At 46.6% G+C, this 24,157-nt stretch overlaps 3 long non-coding RNA genes across 5 annotated transcripts; all 3 read left to right on the top strand.

The window, feature by feature from the left end:
- Positions 1 to 18: 18 nt before the first annotated feature.
- On the top strand, positions 19 to 5,099 carry LOC140695252 (uncharacterized). The gene is made up of 3 exons (XR_012070947.1): positions 19 to 179; positions 4,556 to 4,626; positions 4,834 to 5,099. It is a non-coding gene; the product is annotated as an uncharacterized lncRNA (long non-coding RNA).
- A 171-nt stretch (positions 5,100 to 5,270) lies between these two features.
- Positions 5,271 to 10,399, top strand: LOC140695251 (uncharacterized). 3 transcript variants are annotated; one of them, XR_012070945.1, is made up of 5 exons: positions 5,271 to 5,479; positions 5,886 to 5,975; positions 8,688 to 8,760; positions 9,856 to 9,926; positions 10,134 to 10,399. It is a non-coding gene; the product is annotated as an uncharacterized lncRNA (long non-coding RNA). The 3 variants fall into 3 exon arrangements; XR_012070944.1 differs by lacking the exon at positions 5,886 to 5,975 and having other exon boundaries at positions 5,340 to 5,479; XR_012070946.1 differs by lacking the exons at positions 5,886 to 5,975; positions 8,688 to 8,760 and having other exon boundaries at positions 5,319 to 5,479.
- A 5,471-nt stretch (positions 10,400 to 15,870) lies between these two features.
- Positions 15,871 to 20,366, top strand: LOC140695259 (uncharacterized). Its single transcript, XR_012070955.1, has 4 exons — positions 15,871 to 16,079; positions 16,486 to 16,575; positions 19,288 to 19,360; positions 20,244 to 20,366. It is a non-coding gene; the product is annotated as an uncharacterized lncRNA (long non-coding RNA).
- Positions 20,367 to 24,157: the final 3,791 nt, after the last annotated feature.

The raw sequence follows: 24,157 nt of genomic DNA on the forward strand, positions 1-24,157 counted from the left end.
CCATCACACTGATCCACCCACAGAACTCTGCCCGGTTACCTAGGATCCACCAGCCACAACAAGCCTCGCGGTACACACCAACATTCCACCTGGAATCCAACCGCTAACTGCCATCCCCAATGGCTGCTGCATCTTGTCAGTGTTGGGGGAGGGGCTGCACCCGACGAGAGGTTCCTAAGGTAAATGTGATTCTACCCACTAGCGTCCCATGGGCCTTTGTTCTTCCCTCTTCCCTTTTGTTCAGATCTCTATGCACAGTACCAACGGAGGGAGGTGTGTCCATTTTCAGTTGATTTATTTCACACGTCTTTAAACTGTCTAAGAGTTCACAGTACACAGAGACCCACTACAGGAAACTATTGTTCCTGTAACATCCGGACACCCGGAATACATATCCGTCGGTTGATTTCTGCTGAAGCCCCCGCACTCTCAGGACATGGATCCATTGGTTTCATGGGGGCTGAAATTCCTAGAAATGAAACCAACCCCAATGTGCACTTTACTGTCTGTCTCATTTGCACTTAGTACACTTTTGCAGAGCCACTTGTCTTTGTGATAGGCTTATGCCATTTCTTCTCGACGTAGGGTAGAATATGGCATTCATTCATCCTGTTGGAAGACTTGCAAGTCTATATCACGGACTAGGAATCCATTTGTCTCCAAATCGGCATTTGGGTAGGTCACGATATGCTCTTATGAATCAATACTTACGAATATAAATGCACGCCTCTGATTTCCGAATACAAGTGTGCTGAGTACATGCAAGCCGCGATACTGGGTCGATGCGGGCTGAATGATTCTTGACATCACCTTGAGTATTTTCTTTCGAATAATCATGGTTCCCTTGGTATCTGTCAGCCAACCGTACCCTTTGGGTGCTTGTTTGTTGGTTTGATTCTTTGTTGGTCTGCTTCTCGTTTGTTTTGCAAACACGTCAGGCCATGCATCTCTCCGTTGGCTTCCAACAGAGAGTCATATAAGCTGATTCACTTAAGATAGTGCTTCCAATCACCTAGGACTTCCTGCTTCCCTCTCCCATCTTTAGGGATTTGATGTCCTCCTTGCCTTCTTCTTGTTTCTTTTTGCCACTCATGCTCTTCTTGCATTTCCAATACTGGTTTTCTTCTTTCCATTTCATCTTGCTGCTTTTCTATTCAGGGGAGGATTCTCAACCTTTCTTTTAGGATAAGGTTGGAACTGCTGAATTCTTTTAAGATTGGCCGGTCTGTGGAATTCTCTAGCTCTGCCGTTATTAGAAATGGCGGTCATGTGGCCTAGGCTACCCTAGATGGCAGCATTTGGCCATTCAGGATGTGGTCTATGTCCTGGCACTCCTCCCTCTCCTGCAATATGGCGGCCGAGATATCAGCTGAAACCCCTCTGGGGGTTGTCTTGGGACTATGTTGTTTTCCTCCAGGCGCATTTTAAATCACTGGGATGCTCATGAACTTTGTTGATTTGACTCCTTCAGCTGCTGGTAGGTCTATTGGGATTCCACCTCCTTTGGATGCTGTGTACTTCCTGAATTCGCATAGATGATTCTCTCTTGGCTTTCAGCAAGTTTCAGTCTGATTTTTCGACAGATCACTTTTCAGAAATTTTGTGTTTCTTTCTCTCTTGCTTTTCCATCTGGGACTCTTACGAATCCTAGGCTTTCATGCCTTGTCTTACCCCAGGATTCAACAGCAATGTGTTCATTGGTTTGCACTTGCTTTCCTATGTCTGTTTCTGACGAGGGATTTCTGTCCCCCTGTCTTCACAGTCATTCACGCGTCCCTCTGCATTATGTAGTCTGCTTAGGACTGAATCTTAGCCTTGATATGATCCCATCCATTGAGTTTTCTGATATTATTTGGCTCGTCTTTCGACTTTCTCTTCCCCTTTTCTGGCATTCTGCCTTTTGTGATTCTGAGACACTGTTGTTTTTCAGGGATTCCCTCACCTCCGTTTTCAATACTTGCTCTGGATAGAGTTTTGCAGTCTAGTTGTGTGAAAGCTTATCTTTTGGGCCTTCAATCTCTTTGGAACTGAAAATGGAACTTCCTGCTTCTTTTACTGTACTTCTTCATCTCCACTGGTCAGGTAATATCAGGTATCTAATGTAGACTTGTAGGGCTTTGTTAAGTGAAAACTTTAGACTCTTGGCTCTGCGCAATTCCATGGGATTCCTGTGAGGACAATTTCTCCTAGACATTGATGCCATGTCCTGTTCCTGTGTGTGTTGCCTGGTACCCCTCCAAATGCTGGTGTTGCCTTTGTTTGGATGAACACCCCATACTATTTCGATTAGCATAAACTCCTTTTGATTACGCTTATCTCACAATTCTGAAAGTGCACAGGACACTTCCTCTTGTGGAAATGAAGCTTCTAAAGTTCTCAGCTCTGCATTCTGCTCTGTGTCATCTTGGAGTGTTTCCAAAACAGACAACTGAGAGTGCGTTTGTGCTTTGCAGTGCCACGGGAATGTCCCAGTGAAACCAGTCCTTCCCAGAGCTTCTCTGTCTACAGAAACACCAGTGGAAGCAGATCTATGGATGTCACACATCAGGGCCTGCTGGAAAGATCCCGCAGACCGACCTTGGTGTCCTCGGTGCCGTACCGTGCCGGTGCCATCCACAATGTAGCATCGGCTTTTGGGAGATAATGCTGAAGGAAATGCTTCCACTTCTCACGCTGTGGACTTGGACCTCTCTTTCTTGTCCTCTCGTCCTTGTGGCACGGGTGCACGAAGGCAACCAGAGAGCTGTTGTGCATCCTGTGCCTAGAATCAAACCATAATCCTAGAGCAGGTTATGAATGTAGCAGATCCTAAGGCTTTTCATTCTGATTTCAAAGTGAAGGCCCCCTGGATCCCTCAGACCCGATGCATGATATCTATGATTCAGCCCCACACGTGCTCTATTGGCCAAATGCCCAATTGGTCCCTGGCCCTGCAGATTCACTGTGTGTAGCCATGGGACATATAGATAATCTCAACCGCGCACGCCAGTGTAGTTGCTTTCTCATTGGTGTCACTGGTGGGTTTGCTCTCTTGATAGACCCACCACATCCCACAACCCACTCTAGATCCCTGAGAACCATCGTGTGCCATCATCCATAGCCCTATTCCTCACTGACCGCTGCCTCTGCTACCTCAAATTTGGCAGCTCGGATCTTGGTCTCAGAATCAACTTTGGGGATATTTTGTGCTGGTTTCTTTGAGTTCTGCCAGCCAAGCGTCTGCTGTGCACTCTTCTAACACTCAGCACATCACCTTCAATCCCATGTCTCCTGTCCACTTGAGAGTGTGCGTCCAAGTTAAAGAGAGTTTCACCTTTGCTGCTCCATCACCAGGGGTCAGACCCTGCACTGGTTTCCATTCCCTGCTTTGCCTTCTCCTGCTTCCAGGTGTTCTGAGGCCTCATCCTGTCTTTGGAAGTAACAGACCTCTCTTCTGCAAGTGTCCTGTGCCAAGGGCTGGGTGAGTGGATATTTCCATTGCTGTGTACATGGGAGCGAGTGAGCGCAGGTCGCACTGCTTCTCTGCCAACTGGGCATCGATGAATCAACACTTTCCAGATTCACTTCACAGAAATGTGATTTTCGTTTTGCTCTTTGTTTCTATACAGCCATGGTGGGAGGGATTGTCCGAAGACTCCAGTTTTGACATTGTGTTGATATCTCATTTGCAGGCTTTAACAAGTTTAATAGAAACGACTTACATGTTTAGGGAGTTATACGAAAATGAAGTTAACTTTTGAAACATACTAAATCGACCTAGAAGCCAGACTTGTCAATTTTGGTAACATTTTGTCAGCACTAAGGAAAACCTAGACAGATAGAATGCAAACTAGCGGTCCAAACTGTTAAAGGGGTCATGTCAACTCTTTCCTGTTGAAGCCTCCGAAACCAACAGGAACCATGAAATACCTATTGGAAACATGAAATAACCCCCAACCTTGGATTCACTAGTGCATGTGGTGCCCTTTACTCCCAATGACACCTACTGGCCAGTGTTGGCATTTCAAGGGGTAACATCCCTCTCTAGGAAAATACAAGAGAACACAAACCAAATAAATACATTTAGGTTTGAATCCAAAAGCACCTAGAGGCATTATAGCTCAGGGAACCCTGCTGCAGCTATGCTAGGCTATTGAGAACCAGGTGTTCTCCTATCAGTGATGAGAAACCTTAACCATCTGATCATGTTGGGTAAAGCAATTGAACGCAACCAAGTCTGCACCCCATGATATAGTGCCCCCGGGGGCTTGACTCAAGTGAAAGACTGTCCACATAGCTGTGTCTTTAATGTCATTGGCGACTTTTACAGTTCAGTTCACTATCTGATTCTAATATTTACCTAGACTGTCTTGAAAAACGGAGGCCTAATACATATTCAAGTTCAGTCAAAGATTCCCCTCACTTACCACACTCCCTTCACCCCAGAGAAGACATAAACCCAGCATTTGCGGAATCTAGTGGAAGGCCATCGTTTCTTTGTGGGAGGTAAGTATTCAATCCCTATATATTTCAGTCGAGACTATTTGACCTTTAAGGAGATCACTGTTGCTCACAGAGTGTGAAGCTGGAGGAACTCTGGTTCTAGGAGGGGCTTGCCATTCTCGTACTGGCTTCATTGCAGCTCAGGTACTGATCCTTCAAATGGATGCCTGAGTAGAGGGGAGGGAAGAGCAAGTGCTTGATAGCTAGGCCCCAACCTGGGAAAAGGCTTCCCTGGGCTTTTTGCATTTTGGTCTGAAGGGCTTGGAAATGCCCCTTGGGACGTGTGGATTCTCACGACCTCTTCCAAGAACATGAGCGTTTTGATTATCTCGGCCATCTCTTCTCTTTTAGACGTCAGGGATCTTGGACCCGTTCTTGGAGCAGAGAATCGAGGAACTTCCTCAAGTCCACGTTGGCACTCCGTAGGTTTCTGCCAGGATCAGCGAGGTTCAATATGTCTCATGAATGTCTTTCGAGCCTGGTATCCTCTACAGCTGTCTCCAGGCCAGTATTCTCCACTGTAGCACAACATCTCTCATCAGTGTGTTCGCATCTCTCCTCAATCCGTGCAGCCAGCTTTTCGGCCAGCTTCTCTTCGTGTCTCCCATAAAGTCGACTTCACCAGGACTGGGCAAGTCTGACAGTACCTCGGAGCCTCACCAGTAAGCTGATGACAGGCAGATCTTCCACTGTCTGCCCTTTCAGGTTCTGGAAACTGACCCATGAACTCAGGTCTTTGGGCAGCAGCAGTATCTAGAACTGACACAGCTTCCCGGACCAAAGACCTAAGCCAAGCTCCACAGAGGGCGGCAGCCCCTCCATCACACTGATCCACCCACAGAACTCTGCCCGGTTACCTAGGATCCACCAGCCACAACAAGCCTCGCGGTACACACCAACATTCCACCTGGAATCCAACCGCTAACTGCCATCCCCAATGGCTGCTGCATCTTGTCAGTGTTGGGGGAGGGGCTGCACCCGACGAGAGGTTCCTAAGGTAAATGTGATTCTACCCACTAGCGTCCCATGGGCCTTTGTTCTTCCCTCTTCCCTTTTGTTCAGATCTCTATGCACAGTACCAACGGAGGGAGGTGTGTCCATTTTCAGTTGATTTATTTCACACGTCTTTAAACTGTCTAAGAGTTCACAGTACACAGAGACCCACTACAGGAAACTATTGTTCCTGTAACATCCGGACACCCGGAATACATATCCGTCGGTTGATTTCTGCTGAAGCCCCCGCACTCTCAGGACATGGATCCATTGGTTTCATGGGGGCTGAAATTCCTAGAAATGAAACCAACCCCAATGTGCACTTTACTGTCTGTCTCATTTGCACTTAGTACACTTTTGCAGAGCCACTTGTCTTTGTGATAGGCTTATGCCAATTCTTCTCAACGTAGGGTAGAATATGGCATTCATTCATCCTGTTGGAAGACTTGCAAGTCTATATCACGGACTAGGAATCCATTTGACTCCAAATCGGCATTTGGGTAGGTCACGATATGCTCTTATGAATCAATACTTACGAATATAAATGCACGCCTCTGATTTCCGAATACAAGTGTGCTGAGTACATGCAAGCCGCGATACTGGGTCGATGCGGGCTGAATGATTCTTGACATCACCTTGAGTATTTTCTTTCGAATAATCATGGTTCCCTTGGTATCTGTCAGCCAACCGTACCCTTTGGGTGCTTGTTTGTTGGTTTGATTCTTTGTTGGTCTGCTTCTCGTTTGTTTTGCAATCACGTCAGGCCATGCATCTCTCCGTTGGCTTCCAACAGAGAGTCATATAAGCTGATTCACTTAAGATAGTGCTTCCAATCACCTAGGACTTCCTGCTTCCCTCTCCCATCTTTAGGGATTTGATGTCCTCCTTGCCTTCTTCTTGTTTCTTTTTGCCACTCATGCTCTTCTTGCATTTCCAATACTGGTTTTCTTCTTTCCATTTCATCTTGCTGCTTTTCTATTCAGGGGAGGATTCTCAACCTTTCTTTTAGGATAAGGTTGGAACTGCTGAATTCTTTTAAGATTGGCCGGTCTGTGGAATTCTCTAGCTCTGCCGTTATTAGAAATGGCGGTCATGTGGCCTAGGCTACCCTAGATGGCAGCATTTGGCCATTCAGGATGTGGTCTATGTCCTGGCACTCCTCCCTCTCCTGCAATATGGCTGCCGAGATATCAGCTGAAACCCCTCTGGAGGTTGTCTTGGGACTATGTTGTTTTCCTCCAGGCGCATTTTAAATCACTGGGATGCTCATGAACTTTGTTGATTTGACTCCTTCAGCTGCTGGTAGGTCTATTGGGATTCCACCTCCTTTGGATGCTGTGTACTTCCTGAATTCGCATAGATGATTCTCTCTTGGCTTTCAGCAAGTTTCAGTCTGATTTTTCGACAGATCACTTTTCAGAAATTTTGTGTTTCTTTCTCTCTTGCTTTTCCATCTGGGACTCTTACGAATCCTAGTCTTTCATGCCTTGTCTTACCCCAGGATTCAACAGCAATGTGTTCATTGGTTTGCACTTGCTTTCCTATGTCTGTTTCTGACGAGGGATTTCTGTCCCCCTGTCTTCACAGTCATTCACGCGTCCCTCTGCATTATGTAGTCTGCTTAGGACTGAATCTTAGCCTTGATATGATCCCATCCATTGAGTTTTCTGATATTATTTGGCTCGTCTTTCGACTTTCTCTTCCCCTTTTCTGGCATTCTGCCTTTTGTGATTCTGAGACACTGTTGTTTTTCAGGGATTCCCTCACCTCCGTTTTCAATACTTGCTCTGGATAGAGTTTTGCAGTCTAGTTGTGTGAAAGCTTATCTTTTGGGCCTTCAATCTCTTTGGAACTGAAAATGGAACTTCCTGCTTCTTTTACTGTACTTCTTCATCTCCACTGGTCAGGTAATATCAGGTATCTAATGTAGACTTGTAGGGCTTTGTTAAGTGAAAACTTTAGACTCTTGGCTCTGCGCAATTCCATGGGATTCCTGTGAGGACAATTTCTCCTAGACATTGATGCCATGTCCTGTTCCTGTGTGTGTTGCCTGGTACCCCTCCAATTGCTGGTGTTGCCTTTGTTTGGATGAACACCGCATACTATTTCGATTAGCATAAACTCCTTTTGATTACGCTTATCTCACAATTCTGAAAGTGCACAGGACACTTCCTCTTGTGGAAATGAAGCTTCTAAAGTTCTCAGCTCTGCATTCTGCTCTGTGTCATTTTGGAGCGTTTCCAAAACAGCCAACTGAGAGTGCGTTTGTGCTTTGTAGTGCCACGGGAATGTCCCAGTGAAACCAGTCCTTCCCAGAGCTTCTCTGTCTACAGAAACACCAGTGGAAGCAGATCTATGGATGTCACACATCAGGGCCTGCTGGAAAGATCCCGCAGACCGACCTTGGTGTCCTCGGTGCCGTACCGTGCCGGTGCCATCCAAAATGTAGCATCGGCTTTTGGGAGATAATGCTGAAGGAAATGCTTCCACTTCTCACGCTGTGGACTTGGACCTCTCTTTCTTGTCCTCTCGTCCTTGTGGCACGGGTGCACGAAGGCAACCAGAGAGCTGTTGTGCACCCTGTGCCTCGAATCAAACCATAATCCTAGAGCAGGTTATGAATGTAGCAGATCCTAAGGCTTTTCATTCTGATTTCAAAGTGAAGGCCCCCTGGATCCCTCAGACCCGATGCATGATATCTATGATTCAGCCCCACACGTGCTCTATTGGCCAAATGCCCAATTGGTCCCTGGCCCTGCAGATTCACTGTGTGTAGCCATGGGACATATAGATAATCTCAACCGCGCACGCCAGTGTAGTTGCTTTCTCATTGGTGTCACTGGTGGGTTTGCTCTCTTGATAGACCCACCACATCCCACAACCCACTCTAGATCCCTGAGAACCATCGTGTGCCATCATCCATAGCCCTATTCCTCACTGACCGCTGCCTCTGCTACCTCAAATTTGGCAGCTCGGATCTTGGTCTCAGAATCAACTTTGGGGATATTTTGTGCTGGTTTCTTTGAGTTCTGCCAGCCAAGCGTCTGCTGTGCACTCTTCTAACACTCAGCACATCACCTTCAATCCCATGTCTCCTGTCCACTTGAGAGTGTGCGTCCAAGTTAAAGAGAGTTTCACCTTTGCTGCTCCATCACCAGGGGTCAGACCCTGCACTGGTTTCCATTCCCTGCTTTGCCTTCTCCTGCTTCCAGGTGTTCTGAGGCCTCATCCTGTCTTTGGAAGTAACAGACCTCTCTTCGGCAAGTGTCCTGTGCCAAGGGCTGGGTGAGTGGATACTTCCCATGCTGTTTACATGGGAGCGAGTGAGCGCAGGTCGCACTGCTTCTCTGCCAACTGGGCATCGATGAATCAACACTTTCCAGATTCATTTCACAGAAATGTGATTTTCGTTTTGCTCTTTGTTTCTATACAGCCGTGGTGGGAGGGATTGTCCGAAGACTCCAGTTTTGACATTGTGTTGATATCTCATTTGCAGGCTTTAACAAGTTTAATAGAAACGACTTACATGTTTAGGGAGTTATACGAAAATGAAGTTAACTTTTGAAACATACTAAATCGACCTAGAAGCCAGACTTGTCAATTTTGGTAACATTTTGTCAGCACTAAGGAAAACCTAGACAGATAGAATGCAAACTAGCGGTCCAAACTGTTAAAGGGGTCATGTCAACTCTTTCCTGTTGAAGCCTCCGAAACCAACAGGAACCATGAAATACCTATTGGAAACATGAAATAACCCCCAACCTTGGATTCACTAGTGCATGTGGTGCCCTTTACTCCCAATGACACCTACTGGCCAGTGTTGGCATTTCAAGGGGTAACATCCCTCTCTAGGAAAATACAAGAGAACACAAACCAAATAAATACATTTAGGTTTGAATCCAAAAGCACCTAGAGGCATTATAGCTCAGGGAACCCTGCTGCAGCTATGCTAGGCTATTGAGAACCAGGTGTTCTCCTATCAGTGATGAGAAACCTTAACCATCTGATCATGTTGGGTAAAGCAATTGAACGCAACCAAGTCTGCACCCCATGATATAGTGCCCCCGGGGGCTTGACTCAAGTGAAAGACTGTCCACATAGCTGTGTCTTTAATGTCATTGGCGACTTTTACAGTTCAGTTCACTATCTGATTCTAATATTTACCTAGACTGTCTTGAAAAACGGAGGCCTAATACATATTCAAGTTCAGTCAAAGATTCCCCTCACTTACCACACTCCCTTCACCCCAGAGAAGACATAAACCCAGCATTTGCGGAATCTAGTGGAAGGCCATCATTTCTTTGTGGGAGGTAAGTATTCAATCCCTATATATTTCAGTCGAGACTATTTGACCTTTAAGGAGATCACTGTTGCTCACAGAGTGTGAAGCTGGAGGAACTCTGGTTCTAGGAGGGGCTTGCCATTCTCGTACTGGCTTCATTGCAGCTCAGGTACTGATCCTTCAAATGGATGCCTGAGTAGAGGGGAGGGAAGAGCAAGTGCTTGATAGCTAGGCCCCAACCTGGGAAAAGGCTTCCCTGGGCTTTTTGCATTTTGGTCTGAAGGGCTTGGAAATGCCCCTTGGGACGTGTGGATTCTCACGACCTCTTCCAAGAACATGAGCGTTTTGATTATCTCGGCCATCTCTTCTCTTTTAGACGTCAGGGATCTTGGACCCGTTCTTGGAGCAGAGAATCGAGGAACTTCCTCAAGTCCACGTTGGCACTCCGTAGGTTTCTGCCAGGATCAGCGAGGTTCAATATGTCTCATGAATGTCTTTCGAGCCTGGTATCCTCTACAGCTGTCTCCAGGCCAGTATTCTCCACTGTAGCACAACATCTCTCATCAGTGTGTTCGCATCTCTCCTCAATCCGTGCAGCCAGCTTTTCGGCCAGCTTCTCTTCGTGTCTCCCATAAAGTCGACTTCACCAGGACTGGGCAAGTCTGACAGTACCTCGGAGCCTCACCAGTAAGCTGATGACAGGCAGATCTTCCACTGTCTGCCCTTTCAGGTTCTGGAAACTGACCCATGAACTCAGGTCTTTGGGCAGCAGCAGTATCTAGAACTGACACAGCTTCCCGGACCAAAGACCTAAGCCAAGCTCCACAGAGGGCGGCAGCCCCTCCATCACACTGATCCACCCACAGAACTCTGCCCGGTTACCTAGGATCCACCAGCCACAACAAGCCTCGCGGTACACACCAACATTCCACCTGGAATCCAACCGCTAACTGCCATCCCCAATGGCTGCTGCATCTTGTCAGTGTTGGGGGAGGGGCTGCACCCGACAAGAGGTTCCTAAGGTAAATGTGATTCTACCCACTAGCGTCCCATGGGCCTTTGTTCTTCCCTCTTCCCTTTTGTTCAGATCTCTATGCACAGTACCAACGGAGGAAGGTGTGTCCATTTTCAGTTGAATTATTTCACACGTCTTTAAACTGTCTAAGAGTTCACAGTACACAGAGACCCACTACAGGAAACTATTGTTCCTGTAACATCCGGACACCCGGAATACATATCCGTCGGTTGATTTCTGCTGAAGCCCCCGCACTCTCAGGACATGGATCCATTGGTTTCATGGGGGCTGAAATTCCTAGAAATGAAACCAACCCCAATGTGCACTTTACTGTCTGTCTCATTTGCACTTAGTACACTTTTGCAGAGCCACTTGTCTTTGTGATAGGCTTATGCCAATTCTTCTCAACGTAGGGTAGAATATGGCATTCATTCATCCTGTTGGAAGACTTGCAAGTCTATATCACGGACTAGGAATCCATTTGACTCCAAATCGGCATTTGGGTAGGTCACGATATGCTCTTATGAATCAATACTTACGAATATAAATGCACGCCTCTGATTTCCGAATACAAGTGTGCTGAGTACATGCAAGCCGCGATACTGGGTCGATGCGGGCTGAATGATTCTTGACATCACCTTGAGTATTTTCTTTCGAATAATCATGGTTCCCTTGGTATCTGTCAGCCAACCGTACCCTTTGGGTGCTTGTTTGTTGGTTTGATTCTTTGTTGGTCTGCTTCTCGTTTGTTTTGCAATCACGTCAGGCCATGCATCTCTCCGTTGGCTTCCAACAGAGAGTCATATAAGCTGATTCACTTAAGATAGTGCTTCCAATCACCTAGGACTTCCTGCTTCCCTCTCCCATCTTTAGGGATTTGATGTCCTCCTTGCCTTCTTCTTGTTTCTTTTTGCCACTCATGCTCTTCTTGCATTTCCAATACTGGTTTTCTTCTTTCCATTTCATCTTGCTGCTTTTCTATTCAGGGGAGGATTCTCAACCTTTCTTTTAGGATAAGGTTGGAACTGCTGAATTCTTTTAAGATTGGCCGGTCTGTGGAATTCTCTAGCTCTGCCGTTATTAGAAATGGCGGTCATGTGGCCTAGGCAACCCTAGATGGCAGCATTTGGCCATTCAGGATGTGGTCTATGTCCTGGCACTCCTCCCTCTCCTGCAATATGGCTGCCGAGATATCAGCTGAAACCCCTCTGGAGGTTGTCTTGGGACTATGTTGTTTTCCTCCAGGCGCATTTTAAATCACTGGGATGCTCATGAACTTTGTTGATTTGACTCCTTCAGCTGCTGGTAGGTCTATTGGGATTCCACCTCCTTTGGATGCTGTGTACTTCCTGAATTCGCATAGATGATTCTCTCTTGGCTTTCAGCAAGTTTCAGTCTGATTTTTCGACAGATCACTTTTCAGAAATTTTGTGTTTCTTTCTCTCTTGCTTTTCCATCTGGGACTCTTACGAATCCTAGTCTTTCATGCCTTGTCTTACCCCAGGATTCAACAGCAATGTGTTCATTGGTTTGCACTTGCTTTCCTATGTCTGTTTCTGACGAGGGATTTCTGTCCCCCTGTCTTCACAGTCATTCACGCATCCCTCTGCATTATGTAGTCTGCTTAGGACTGAATCTTAGCCTTGATATGATCCCATCCATTGAGTTTTCTGATATTATTTGGCTCGTCTTTCGACTTTCTCTTCCCCTTTTCTGGCATTCTGCCTTTTGTGATTCTGAGACACTGTTGTTTTTCAGGGATTCCCTCACCTCCGTTTTCAATACTTGCTCTGGATAGAGTTTTGCAGTCTAGTTGTGTGAAAGCTTATCTTTTGGGCCTTCAATCTCTTTGGAACTGAAAATGGAACTTCCTGCTTCTTTTACTGTACTTCTTCATCTCCACTGGTCAGGTAATATCAGGTATCTAATGTAGACTTGTAGGGCTTTGTTAAGTGAAAACGTTAGACTCTTGGCTCTGCGCAATTCCATGGGATTCCTGTGAGGACAATTTCTCCTAGACATTGATGCCATGTCCTGTTCCTGTGTGTGTTGCCTGGTACCCCTCCAATTGCTGGTGTTGCCTTTGTTTGGATGAACACCCCATACTATTTCGATTAGCATAAACTCCTTTTGATTACGCTTATCTCACAATTCTGAAAGTGCACAGGACACTTCCTCTTGTGGAAATGAAGCTTCTAAAGTTCTCAGCTCTGCATTCTGCTCTGTGTCATCTTGGAGTGTTTCCAAAACAGCCAACTGAGAGTGCGTTTGTGCTTTGTAGTGCCACGGGAATGTCCCAGTGAAACCAGTCCTTCCCAGAGCTTCTCTGTCTACAGAAACACCAGTGGAAGCAGATCTATGGATGTCACACATCAGGGCCTGCTGGAAAGATCCCGCAGACCGACCTTGGTGTCCTCGGTGCCGTACCGTGCCGGTGCCATCCAAAATGTAGCATCGGCTTTTGGGAGATAATGCTGAAGGAAATGCTTCCACTTCTCACGCTGTGGACTTGGACCTCTCTTTCTTGTCCTCTCGTCCTTGTGGCACGGGTGCACGAAGGCAACCAGAGAGCTGTTGCGCACCCTGTGCCTCGAATCAAACCATAATCCTAGAGCAGGTTATGAATGTAGCAGATCCTAAGGCTTTTCATTCTGATTTCAAAGTGAAGGCCCCCTGGATCCCTCAGACCCGATGCATGATATCTATGATTCAACCCCACACGTGCTCTATTGGCCAAATGCCCAATTGGTCCCTGGCCCTGCAGATTCACTGTGTGTAGCCATGGGACATATAGATAATCTCAACCGCGCACGCCAGTGTAGTTGCTTTCTCATTGGTGTCACTGGTGGGTTTGCTCTCTTGATAGACCCACCACATCCCACAACCCACTCTAGATCCCTGAGAACCATCGTGTGCCATCATCCATAGCCCTATTCCTCACTGACCGCTGCCTCTGCTACCTCAAATTTGGCAGCTCGGATCTTGGTCTCAGAATCAACTTTGGGGATATTTTGTGCTGGTTTCTTTGAGTTCTGCCAGCCAAGCGTCTGCTGTGCACTCTTCTAACACTCAGCACATCACCTTCAATCCCATGTCTCCTGTCCACTTGAGAGTGTGCGTCCAAGTTAAAGAGAGTTTCACCTTTGCTGCTCCATCACCAGGGGTCAGACCCTGCACTGGTTTCCATTCCCTGCTTTGCCTTCTCCTGCTTCCAGGTGTTCTGAGGCCTCATCCTGTCTTTGGAAGTAACAGACCTCTCTTCGGCAAGTGTCCTGTGCCAAGGGCTGGGTGAGTGGATACTTCCCATGCTGTGTACATGGGAGCGAGTGAGCGCAGGTCGCACTGCTTCTCTGCCAACTGGGCATCGATGAATCAACACTTTCCAGATTCATTTCACAGAAATGTGATTTTCGTTTTGCTCTTTGTTTCTATACAGCCATGGTGGGAGGGATTGTCCGAAGACTCCAGTTTTGACATTGTGTTGATATCTCATTTGCAGGCTTTAACAAGTTTAATAGAAACGACTTACATGTTTAGGGAGTTATACGAAAATGAAGTTAACTTTTGAAACATACTAAATCGACCTAGAAGCCAGACTTGTCAATTTTGGTAACATTTTGTCAGCACTAAGGAAAACCTAGACAGATAGAATGCAAACTAGCGGTCCAAACTGTTAAAGGGGTCATGTCAACTCTTTCCTGTTGAAGCCTCCGAAACCAACAGGAACCATGAAATACCTATTGGAAACATGAAATAACCCCCAACCTTGGATTCACTAGTGCATGTGGTGCCCTTTACTCCCAATGACACCTACTGGCCAGTGTTGGCATTTCAAGGGGTAACATCCCTCTCTAGGAAAATACAAGAGAACTCAAACCAAATAAATACATTTAGGTTTGAATCCAAAAGCACCTAGAGGCATTATAGCTCAGGGAACCCTGCTGCAGCTATGCTAGGCTATTGAGAACCAGGTGTTCTCCTATCAGTGATGAGAAACCTTAACCATCTGATCATGTTGGGTAAAGCAATTGAACGCAACCAAGTCTGCACCCCATGATATAGTGCCCCCGGGGGCTTGACTCAAGTGAAAGACTGTCCACATAGCTGTGTCTTTAATGTCATTGGCGACTTTTACAGTTCAGTTCACTATCTGATTCTAATATTTACCTAGACTGTCTTGAAAAACGGAGGCCTAATACATATTCAAGTTCAGTCAAAGATTCCCCTCACTTACCACACTCCCTTCACCCCAGAGAAGACATAAACCCAGCATTTGCGGAATCTAGTGGAAGGCCATCGTTTCTTTGTGGGAGGTAAGTATTCAATCCCTATATATTTCAGTCGAGACTATTTGACCTTTAAGGAGATCACTGTTGCTCACAGAGTGTGAAGCTGGAGGAACTCTGGTTCTAGGAGGGGCTTGCCATTCTCGTACTGGCTTCATTGCAGCTCAGGTACTGATCCTTCAAATGGATGCCTGAGTAGAGGGGAGGGAAGAGCAAGTGCTTGATAGCTAGGCCCCAACCTGGGAAAAGGCTTCCCTGGGCTTTTTGCATTTTGGTCTGAAGGGCTTGGAAATGCCCCTTGGGACGTGTGGATTCTCACGACCTCTTCCAAGAACATGAGCGTTTTGATTATCTCGGCCATCTCTTCTCTTTTAGACGTCAGGGATCTTGGACCCGTTCTTGGAGCAGAGAATCGAGGAACTTCCTCAAGTCCACGTTGGCACTCCGTAGGTTTCTGCCAGGATCAGCGTGGTTCAATATGTCTCATGAATGTCTTTCGAGCCTGGTATCCTCTACAGCTGTCTCCAGGCCAGTATTCTCCACTGTAGCACAACATCTCTCATCAGTGTGTTCGCATCTCTCCTCAATCCGTGCAGCCAGCTTTTCGGCCAGCTTCTCTTCGTGTCTCCCATAAAGTCGACTTCACCAGGACTGGGCAAGTCTGACAGTACCTCGGAGCCTCACCAGTAAGCTGATGACAGGCAGATCTTCCACTGTCTGCCCTTTCAGGTTCTGGAAACTGACCCATGAACTCAGGTCTTTGGGCAGCAGCAGTATCTAGAACTGACACAGCTTCCCGGACCAAAGACCTAAGCCAAGCTCCACAGAGGGCGGCAGCCCCTCCATCACACTGATCCACCCACAGAACTCTGCCCGGTTACCTAGGATCCACCAGCCACAACAAGCCTCGCGGTACACACCAACATTCCACCTGGAATCCAACCGCTAACTGCCATCCCCAATGGCTGCTGCATCTTGTCAGTGTTGGGGGAGGGGCTGCACCCGACGAGAGGTTCCTAAGGTAAATGTGATTCTACCCACTAGCGTCCCATGGGCCTTTGTTCTTCCCTCTTCCCTTTTGTTCAGATCTCTATGCACAGTACCAACGGAGGGAGGTGTGTCCATTTTCAGTTGATTTATTTCACACGTCTTTAAACTGTCTAAGAGTTCACAGTACACAGAGACCCACTACAGGAAACTATTGTTCCTGTAACATCCGGACACCCGGAATACATATCCGTCGGTTGATTTCTGCTGAAGCCCCCGCACTCTCAGGACATGGATCCATTGGTTTCATGGGGGCTGAAATTCCTAGAAATGAAACCAACCCCAATGTGCACTTTACTGTCTGTCTCATTTGCACTTAGTACACTTTTGCAGAGCCACTTGTCTTTGTGATAGGCTTATGCCAATTCTTCTCAACGTAGGGTAGAATATGGCATTCATTCATCCTGTTGGAAGACTTGCAAGTCTATATCACGGACTAGGAATCCATTTGACTCCAAATCGGCATTTGGGTAGGTCACGATATGCTCTTATGAATCAATACTTACGAATATAAATGCACGCCTCTGATTTCCGAATACAAGTGTGCTGAGTACATGCAAGCCGCGATACTGGGTCGATGCGGGCTGAATGATTCTTGACATCACCTTGAGTATTTTCTTTCGAATAATCATGGTTCCCTTGGTATCTGTCAGCCAACCGTACCCTTTGGGTGCTTGTTTGTTGGTTTGATTCTTTGTTGGTCTGCTTCTCGTTTGTTTTGCAATCACGTCAGGCCATGCATCTCTCCGTTGGCTTCCAACAGAGAGTCATATAAGCTGATTCACTTAAGATAGTGCTTCCAATCACCTAGGACTTCCTGCTTCCCTCTCCCATCTTTAGGGATTTGATGTCCTCCTTGCCTTCTTCTTGTTTCTTTTTGCCACTCATGCTCTTCTTGCATTTCCAATACTGGTTTTCTTCTTTCCATTTCATCTTGCTGCTTTTCTATTCAGGGGAGGATTCTCAACCTTTCTTTTAGGATAAGGTTGGAACTGCTGAATTCTTTTAAGATTGGCCGGTCTGTGGAATTCTCTAGCTCTGCCGTTATTAGAAATGGCGGTCATGTGGCCTAGGCTACCCTAGATGGCAGCATTTGGCCATTCAGGATGTGGTCTATGTCCTGGCACTCCTCCCTCTCCTGCAATATGGCTGCCGAGATATCAGCTGAAACCCCTCTGGAGGTTGTCTTGGGACTATGTTGTTTTCCTCCAGGCGCATTTTAAATCACTGGGATGCTCATGAACTTTGTTGATTTGACTCCTTCAGCTGCTGGTAGGTCTATTGGGATTCCACCTCCTTTGGATGCTGTGTACTTCCTGAATTCGCATAGATGATTCTCTCTTGGCTTTCAGCAAGTTTCAGTCTGATTTTTCGACAGATCACTTTTCAGAAATTTTGTGTTTCTTTCTCTCTTGCTTTTCCATCTGGGACTCTTACGAATCCTAGGCTTTCATGCCTTGTCTTACCCCAGGATTCAACAGCAATGTGTTCATTGGTTTGCACTTGCTTTCCTATGTCTGTTTCTGACGAGGGATTTCTGTCCCCCTGTCTTCACAGTCATTCACGCGTCCCTCTGCATTATGTAGTCTGCTTAGGACTGAATCTTAGCCTTGATATGATCCCATCCATTGAGTTTTCTGATATTATTTGGCTCGTCTTTCGACTTTCTCTTCCCCTTTTCTGGCATTCTGCCTTTTGTGATTCTGAGACACTGTTGTTTTTCAGGGATTCCCTCACCTCCGTTTTCAATACTTGCTCTGGATAGAGTTTTGCAGTCTAGTTGTGTGAAAGCTTATCTTTTGGGCCTTCAATCTCTTTGGAACTGAAAATGGAACTTCCTGCTTCTTTTACTGTACTTCTTCATCTCCACTGGTCAGGTAATATCAGGTATCTAATGTAGACTTGTAGGGCTTTGTTAAGTGAAAACGTTAGACTCTTGGCTCTGCGCAATTCCATGGGATTCCTGTGAGGACAATTTCTCCTAGACATTGATGCCATGTCCTGTTCCTGTGTGTGTTGCCTGGTACCCCTCCAATTGCTGGTGTTGCCTTTGTTTGGATGAACACCCCATACTATTTCGATTAGCATAAACTCCTTTTGATTACGCTTATCTCACAATTCTGAAAGTGCACAGGACACTTCCTCTTGTGGAAATGAAGCTTCTAAAGTTCTCAGCTCTGCATTCTGCTCTGTGTCATTTTGGAGTGTTTCCAAAACAGCCAACTGAGAGTGCGTTTGTGCTTTGTAGTGCCACGGGAATGTCCCAGTGAAACCAGTCCTTCCCAGAGCTTCTCTGTCTACAGAAACACCAGTGGAAGCAGATCTATGGATGTCACACATCAGGGCCTGCTGGAAAGATCCCGCAGACCGACCTTGGTGTCCTCGGTGCCGTACCGTGCCGGTGCCATCCAAAATGTAGCATCGGCTTTTGGGAGATAATGCTGAAGGAAATGCTTCCACTTCTCACGCTGTGGACTTGGACCTCTCTTTCTTGTCCTCTCGTCCTTGTGGCACGGGTGCACGAAGGCAACCAGAGAGCTGTTGTGCACCCTGTGCCTCGAATCAAACCATAATCCTAGAGCAGGTTATGAATGTAGCAGATCCTAAGGCTTTTCATTCTGATTTCAAAGTGAAGGCCCCCTGGATCCCTCAGACCCGATGCATGATATCTATGATTCAGCCCCACACGTGCTCTATTGGCCAAATGCCCAATTGGTCCCTGGCCCTGCAGATTCACTGTGTGTAGCCATGGGACATATAGATAATCTCAACCGCGCACGCCAGTGTAGTTGCTTTCTCATTGGTGTCACTGGTGGGTTTGCTCTCTTGATAGACCCACCACATCCCACAACCCACTCTAGATCCCTGAGAACCATCGTGTGCCATCATCCATAGCCCTATTCCTCACTGACCGCTGCCTCTGCTACCTCAAATTTGGCAGCTCGGATCTTGGTCTCAGAATCAACTTTGGGGATATTTTGTGCTGGTTTCTTTGAGTTCTGCCAGCCAAGCGTCTGCTGTGCACTCTTCTAACACTCAGCACATCACCTTCAATCCCATGTCTCCTGTCCACTTGAGAGTGTGCGTCCAAGTTAAAGAGAGTTTCACCTTTGCTGCTCCATCACCAGGGGTCAGACCCTGCACTGGTTTCCATTCCCTGCTTTGCCTTCTCCTGCTTCCAGGTGTTCTGAGGCCTCATCCTGTCTTTGGAAGTAACAGACCTCTCTTCGGCAAGTGTCCTGTGCCAAGGGCTGGGTGAGTGGATACTTCCCATGCTGTGTACATGGGAGCGAGTGAGCGCAGGTCGCACTGCTTCTCTGCCAACTGGGCATCGATGAATCAACACTTTCCAGATTCATTTCACAGAAATGTGATTTTCGTTTTGCTCTTTGTTTCTATACAGCCATGGTGGGAGGGATTGTCCGAAGACTCCAGTTTTGACATTGTGTTGATATCTCATTTGCAGGCTTTAACAAGTTTAATAGAAACGACTTACATGTTTAGGGAGTTATACGAAAATGAAGTTAACTTTTGAAACATACTAAATCGACCTAGAAGCCAGACTTGTCAATTTTGGTAACATTTTGTCAGCACTAAGGAAAACCTAGACAGATAGAATGCAAACTAGCGGTCCAAACTGTTAAAGGGGTCATGTCAACTCTTTCCTGTTGAAGCCTCCGAAACCAACAGGAACCATGAAATACCTATTGGAAACATGAAATAACCCCCAACCTTGGATTCACTAGTGCATGTGGTGCCCTTTACTCCCAATGACACCTACTGGCCAGTGTTGGCATTTCAAGGGGTAACATCCCTCTCTAGGAAAATACAAGAGAACACAAACCAAATAAATACATTTAGGTTTGAATCCAAAAGCACCTAGAGGCATTATAGCTCAGGGAACCCTGCTGCAGCTATGCTAGGCTATTGAGAACCAGGTGTTCTCCTATCAGTGATGAGAAACCTTAACCATCTGATCATGTTGGGTAAAGCAATTGAACGCAACCAAGTCTGCACCCCATGATATAGTGCCCCCGGGGGCTTGACTCAAGTGAAAGACTGTCCACATAGCTGTGTCTTTAATGTCATTGGCGACTTTTACAGTTCAGTTCACTATCTGATTCTAATATTTACCTAGACTGTCTTGAAAAACGGAGGCCTAATACATATTCAAGTTCAGTCAAAGATTCCCCTCACTTACCACACTCCCTTCACCCCAGAGAAGACATAAACCCAGCATTTGCGGAATCTAGTGGAAGGCCATCGTTTCTTTGTGGGAGGTAAGTATTCAATCCCTATATATTTCAGTCGAGACTATTTGACCTTTAAGGAGATCACTGTTGCTCACAGAGTGTGAAGCTGGAGGAACTCTGGTTCTAGGAGGGGCTTGCCATTCTCGTACTGGCTTCATTGCAGCTCAGGTACTGATCCTTCAAATGGATGCCTGAGTAGAGGGGAGGGAAGAGCAAGTGCTTGATAGCTAGGCCCCAACCTGGGAAAAGGCTTCCCTGGGCTTTTTGCATTTTGGTCTGAAGGGCTTGGAAATGCCCCTTGGGACGTGTGGATTCTCACGACCTCTTCCAAGAACATGAGCGTTTTGATTATCTCGGCCATCTCTTCTCTTTTAGACGTCAGGGATCTTGGACCCGTTCTTGGAGCAGAGAATCGAGGAACTTCCTCAAGTCCACGTTGGCACTCCGTAGGTTTCTGCCAGGATCAGCGTGGTTCAATATGTCTCATGAATGTCTTTCGAGCCTGGTATCCTCTACAGCTGTCTCCAGGCCAGTATTCTCCACTGTAGCACAACATCTCTCATCAGTGTGTTCGCATCTCTCCTCAATCCGTGCAGCCAGCTTTTCGGCCAGCTTCTCTTCGTGTCTCCCATAAAGTCGACTTCACCAGGACTGGGCAAGTCTGACAGTACCTCGGAGCCTCACCAGTAAGCTGATGACAGGCAGATCTTCCACTGTCTGCCCTTTCAGGTTCTGGAAACTGACCCATGAACTCAGGTCTTTGGGCAGCAGCAGTATCTAGAACTGACACAGCTTCCCGGACCAAAGACCTAAGCCAAGCTCCACAGAGGGCGGCAGCCCCTCCATCACACTGATCCACCCACAGAACTCTGCCCGGTTACCTAGGATCCACCAGCCACAACAAGCCTCGCGGTACACACCAACATTCCACCTGGAATCCAACCGCTAACTGCCATCCCCAATGGCTGCTGCATCTTGTCAGTGTTGGGGGAGGGGCTGCACCCGACGAGAGGTTCCTAAGGTAAATGTGATTCTACCCACTAGCGTCCCATGGGCCTTTGTTCTTCCCTCTTCCCTTTTGTTCAGATCTCTATGCACAGTACCAACGGAGGGAGGTGTGTCCATTTTCAGTTGATTTATTTCACACGTCTTTAAACTGTCTAAGAGTTCACAGTACACAGAGACCCACTACAGGAAACTATTGTTCCTGTAACATCCGGACACCCGGAATACATATCCGTCGGTTGATTTCTGCTGAAGCCCCCGCACTCTCAGGACATGGATCCATTGGTTTCATGGGGGCTGAAATTCCTAGAAATGAAACCAACCCCAATGTGCACTTTACTGTCTGTCTCATTTGCACTTAGTACACTTTTGCAGAGCCACTTGTCTTTGTGATAGGCTTATGCCATTTCTTCTCAACGTAGGGTAGAATATGGCATTCATTCATCCTGTTGGAAGACTTGCAAGTCTATATCACGGACTAGGAATCCATTTGACTCCAAATCGGCATTTGGGTAGGTCACGATATGCTCTTATGAATCAATACTTACGAATATAAATGCACGCCTCTGATTTCCGAATACAAGTGTGCTGAGTACATGCAAGCCGCGATACTGGGTCGATGCGGGCTGAATGATTCTTGACATCACCTTGAGTATTTTCTTTCGAATAATCATGTTTCCCTTGGTATCTGTCAGCCAACCGTACCCTTTGGGTGCTTGTTTGTTGGTTTGATTCTTTGTTGGTCTGCTTCTCGTTTGTTTTGCAATCACGTCAGGCCATGCATCTCTCCGTTGGCTTCCAACAGAGAGTCATATAAGCTGATTCACTTAAGATAGTGCTTCCAATCACCTAGGACTTCCTGCTTCCCTCTCCCATCTTTAGGGATTTGATGTCCTCCTTGCCTTCTTCTTGTTTCTTTTTGCCACTCATGCTCTTCTTGCATTTCCAATACTGGTTTTCTTCTTTCCATTTCATCTTGCTGCTTTTCTATTCAGGGGAGGATTCTCAACCTTTCTTTTAGGATAAGGTTGGAACTGCTGAATTCTTTTAAGATTGGCCGGTCTGTGGAATTCTCTAGCTCTGCCGTTATTAGAAATGGCGGTCATGTGGCCTAGGCTACCCTAGATGGCAGCATTTGGCCATTCAGGATGTGGTCTATGTCCTGGCACTCCTCCCTCTCCTGCAATATGGCTGCCGAGATATCAGCTGAAACCCCTCTGGAGGTTGTCTTGGGACTATGTTGTTTTCCTCCAGGCGCATTTTAAATCACTGGGATGCTCATGAACTTTGTTGATTTGACTCCTTCAGCTGCTGGTAGGTCTATTGGGATTCCACCTCCTTTGGATGCTGTGTACTTCCTGAATTCGCATAGATGATTCTCTCTTGGCTTTCAGCAAGTTTCAGTCTGATTTTTCGACAGATCACTTTTCAGAAATTTTGTGTTTCTTTCTCTCTTGCTTTTCCATCTGGGACTCTTACGAATCCTAGTCTTTCATGCCTTGTCTTACCCCAGGATTCAACAGCAATGTGTTCATTGGTTTGCACTTGCTTTCCTATGTCTGTTTCTGACGAGGGATTTCTGTCCCCCTGTCTTCACAGTCATTCACGCATCCCTCTGCATTATGTAGTCTGCTTAGGACTGAATCTTAGCCTTGATATGATCCCATCCATTGAGTTTTCTGATATTATTTGGCTCGTCTTTCGACTTTCTCTTCCCCTTTTCTGGCATTCTGCCTTTTGTGATTCTGAGACACTGTTGTTTTTCAGGGATTCCCTCACCTCCGTTTTCAATACTTGCTCTGGATAGAGTTTTGCAGTCTAGTTGTGTGAAAGCTTATCTTTTGGGCCTTCAATCTCTTTGGAACTGAAAATGGAACTTCCTGCTTCTTTTACTGTACTTCTTCATCTCCACTGGTCAGGTAATATCAGGTATCTAATGTAGACTTGTAGGGCTTTGTTAAGTGAAAACTTTAGACTCTTGGCTCTGTGCAATTCCATGGGATTCCTGTGAGGACAATTTCTCCTATACATTGATGCCATGTCCTGTTCCTGTGTGTGTTGCCTGGTACCCCTCCAATTGCTGGTGTTGCCTTTGTTTGGATGAACACCCCATACTATTTCGATTAGCATAAACTCCTTTTGATTACGCTTATCTCACAATTCTGAAAGTGCACAGGACACTTCCTCTTGTGGAAATGAAGCTTCTAAAGTTCTCAGCTCTGCATTCTGCTCTGTGTCATTTTGGAGTGTTTCCAAAACAGCCAACTGAGAGTGCGTTTGTGCTTTGTAGTGCCACGGGAATGTCCCAGTGAAACCAGTCCTTCCCAGAGCTTCTCTGTCTACAGAAACACCAGTGGAAGCAGATCTATGGATGTCACTCATCAGGGCCTGCTGGAAAGATCCCGCAGACTGACCTTGGTGTCCTCGGTGCCGTACCGTGCCGGTGCCATCCAAAATGTAGCATCGGCTTTTGGGAGATAATGCTGAAGGAAATGCTTCCACTTCTCACGCTGTGGACTTGGACCTCTCTTTCTTGTCCTCTCGTCCTTGTGGCACGGGTGCACGAAGGCAACCAGAGAGCTGTTGTGCACCCTGTGCCTCGAATCAAACCATAATCCTAGAGCAGGTTATGAATGTAGCAGATCCTAAGGCTTTTCATTCTGATTTCAAAGTGAAGGCCCCCTGGATCCCTCAGACCCGATGCATGATATCTATGATTCAGCCCCACACGTGCTCTATTGGCCAAATGCCCAATTGGTCCCTGGCCCTGCAGATTCACTGTGTGTAGCCATGG

The sequence above is a fragment of the Vicugna pacos genome, unplaced genomic scaffold, assembly GCF_048564905.1.
Source record: "Vicugna pacos unplaced genomic scaffold, VicPac4 scaffold_192, whole genome shotgun sequence".
Lineage (NCBI taxonomy): Eukaryota > Metazoa > Chordata > Mammalia > Artiodactyla > Camelidae > Vicugna > Vicugna pacos.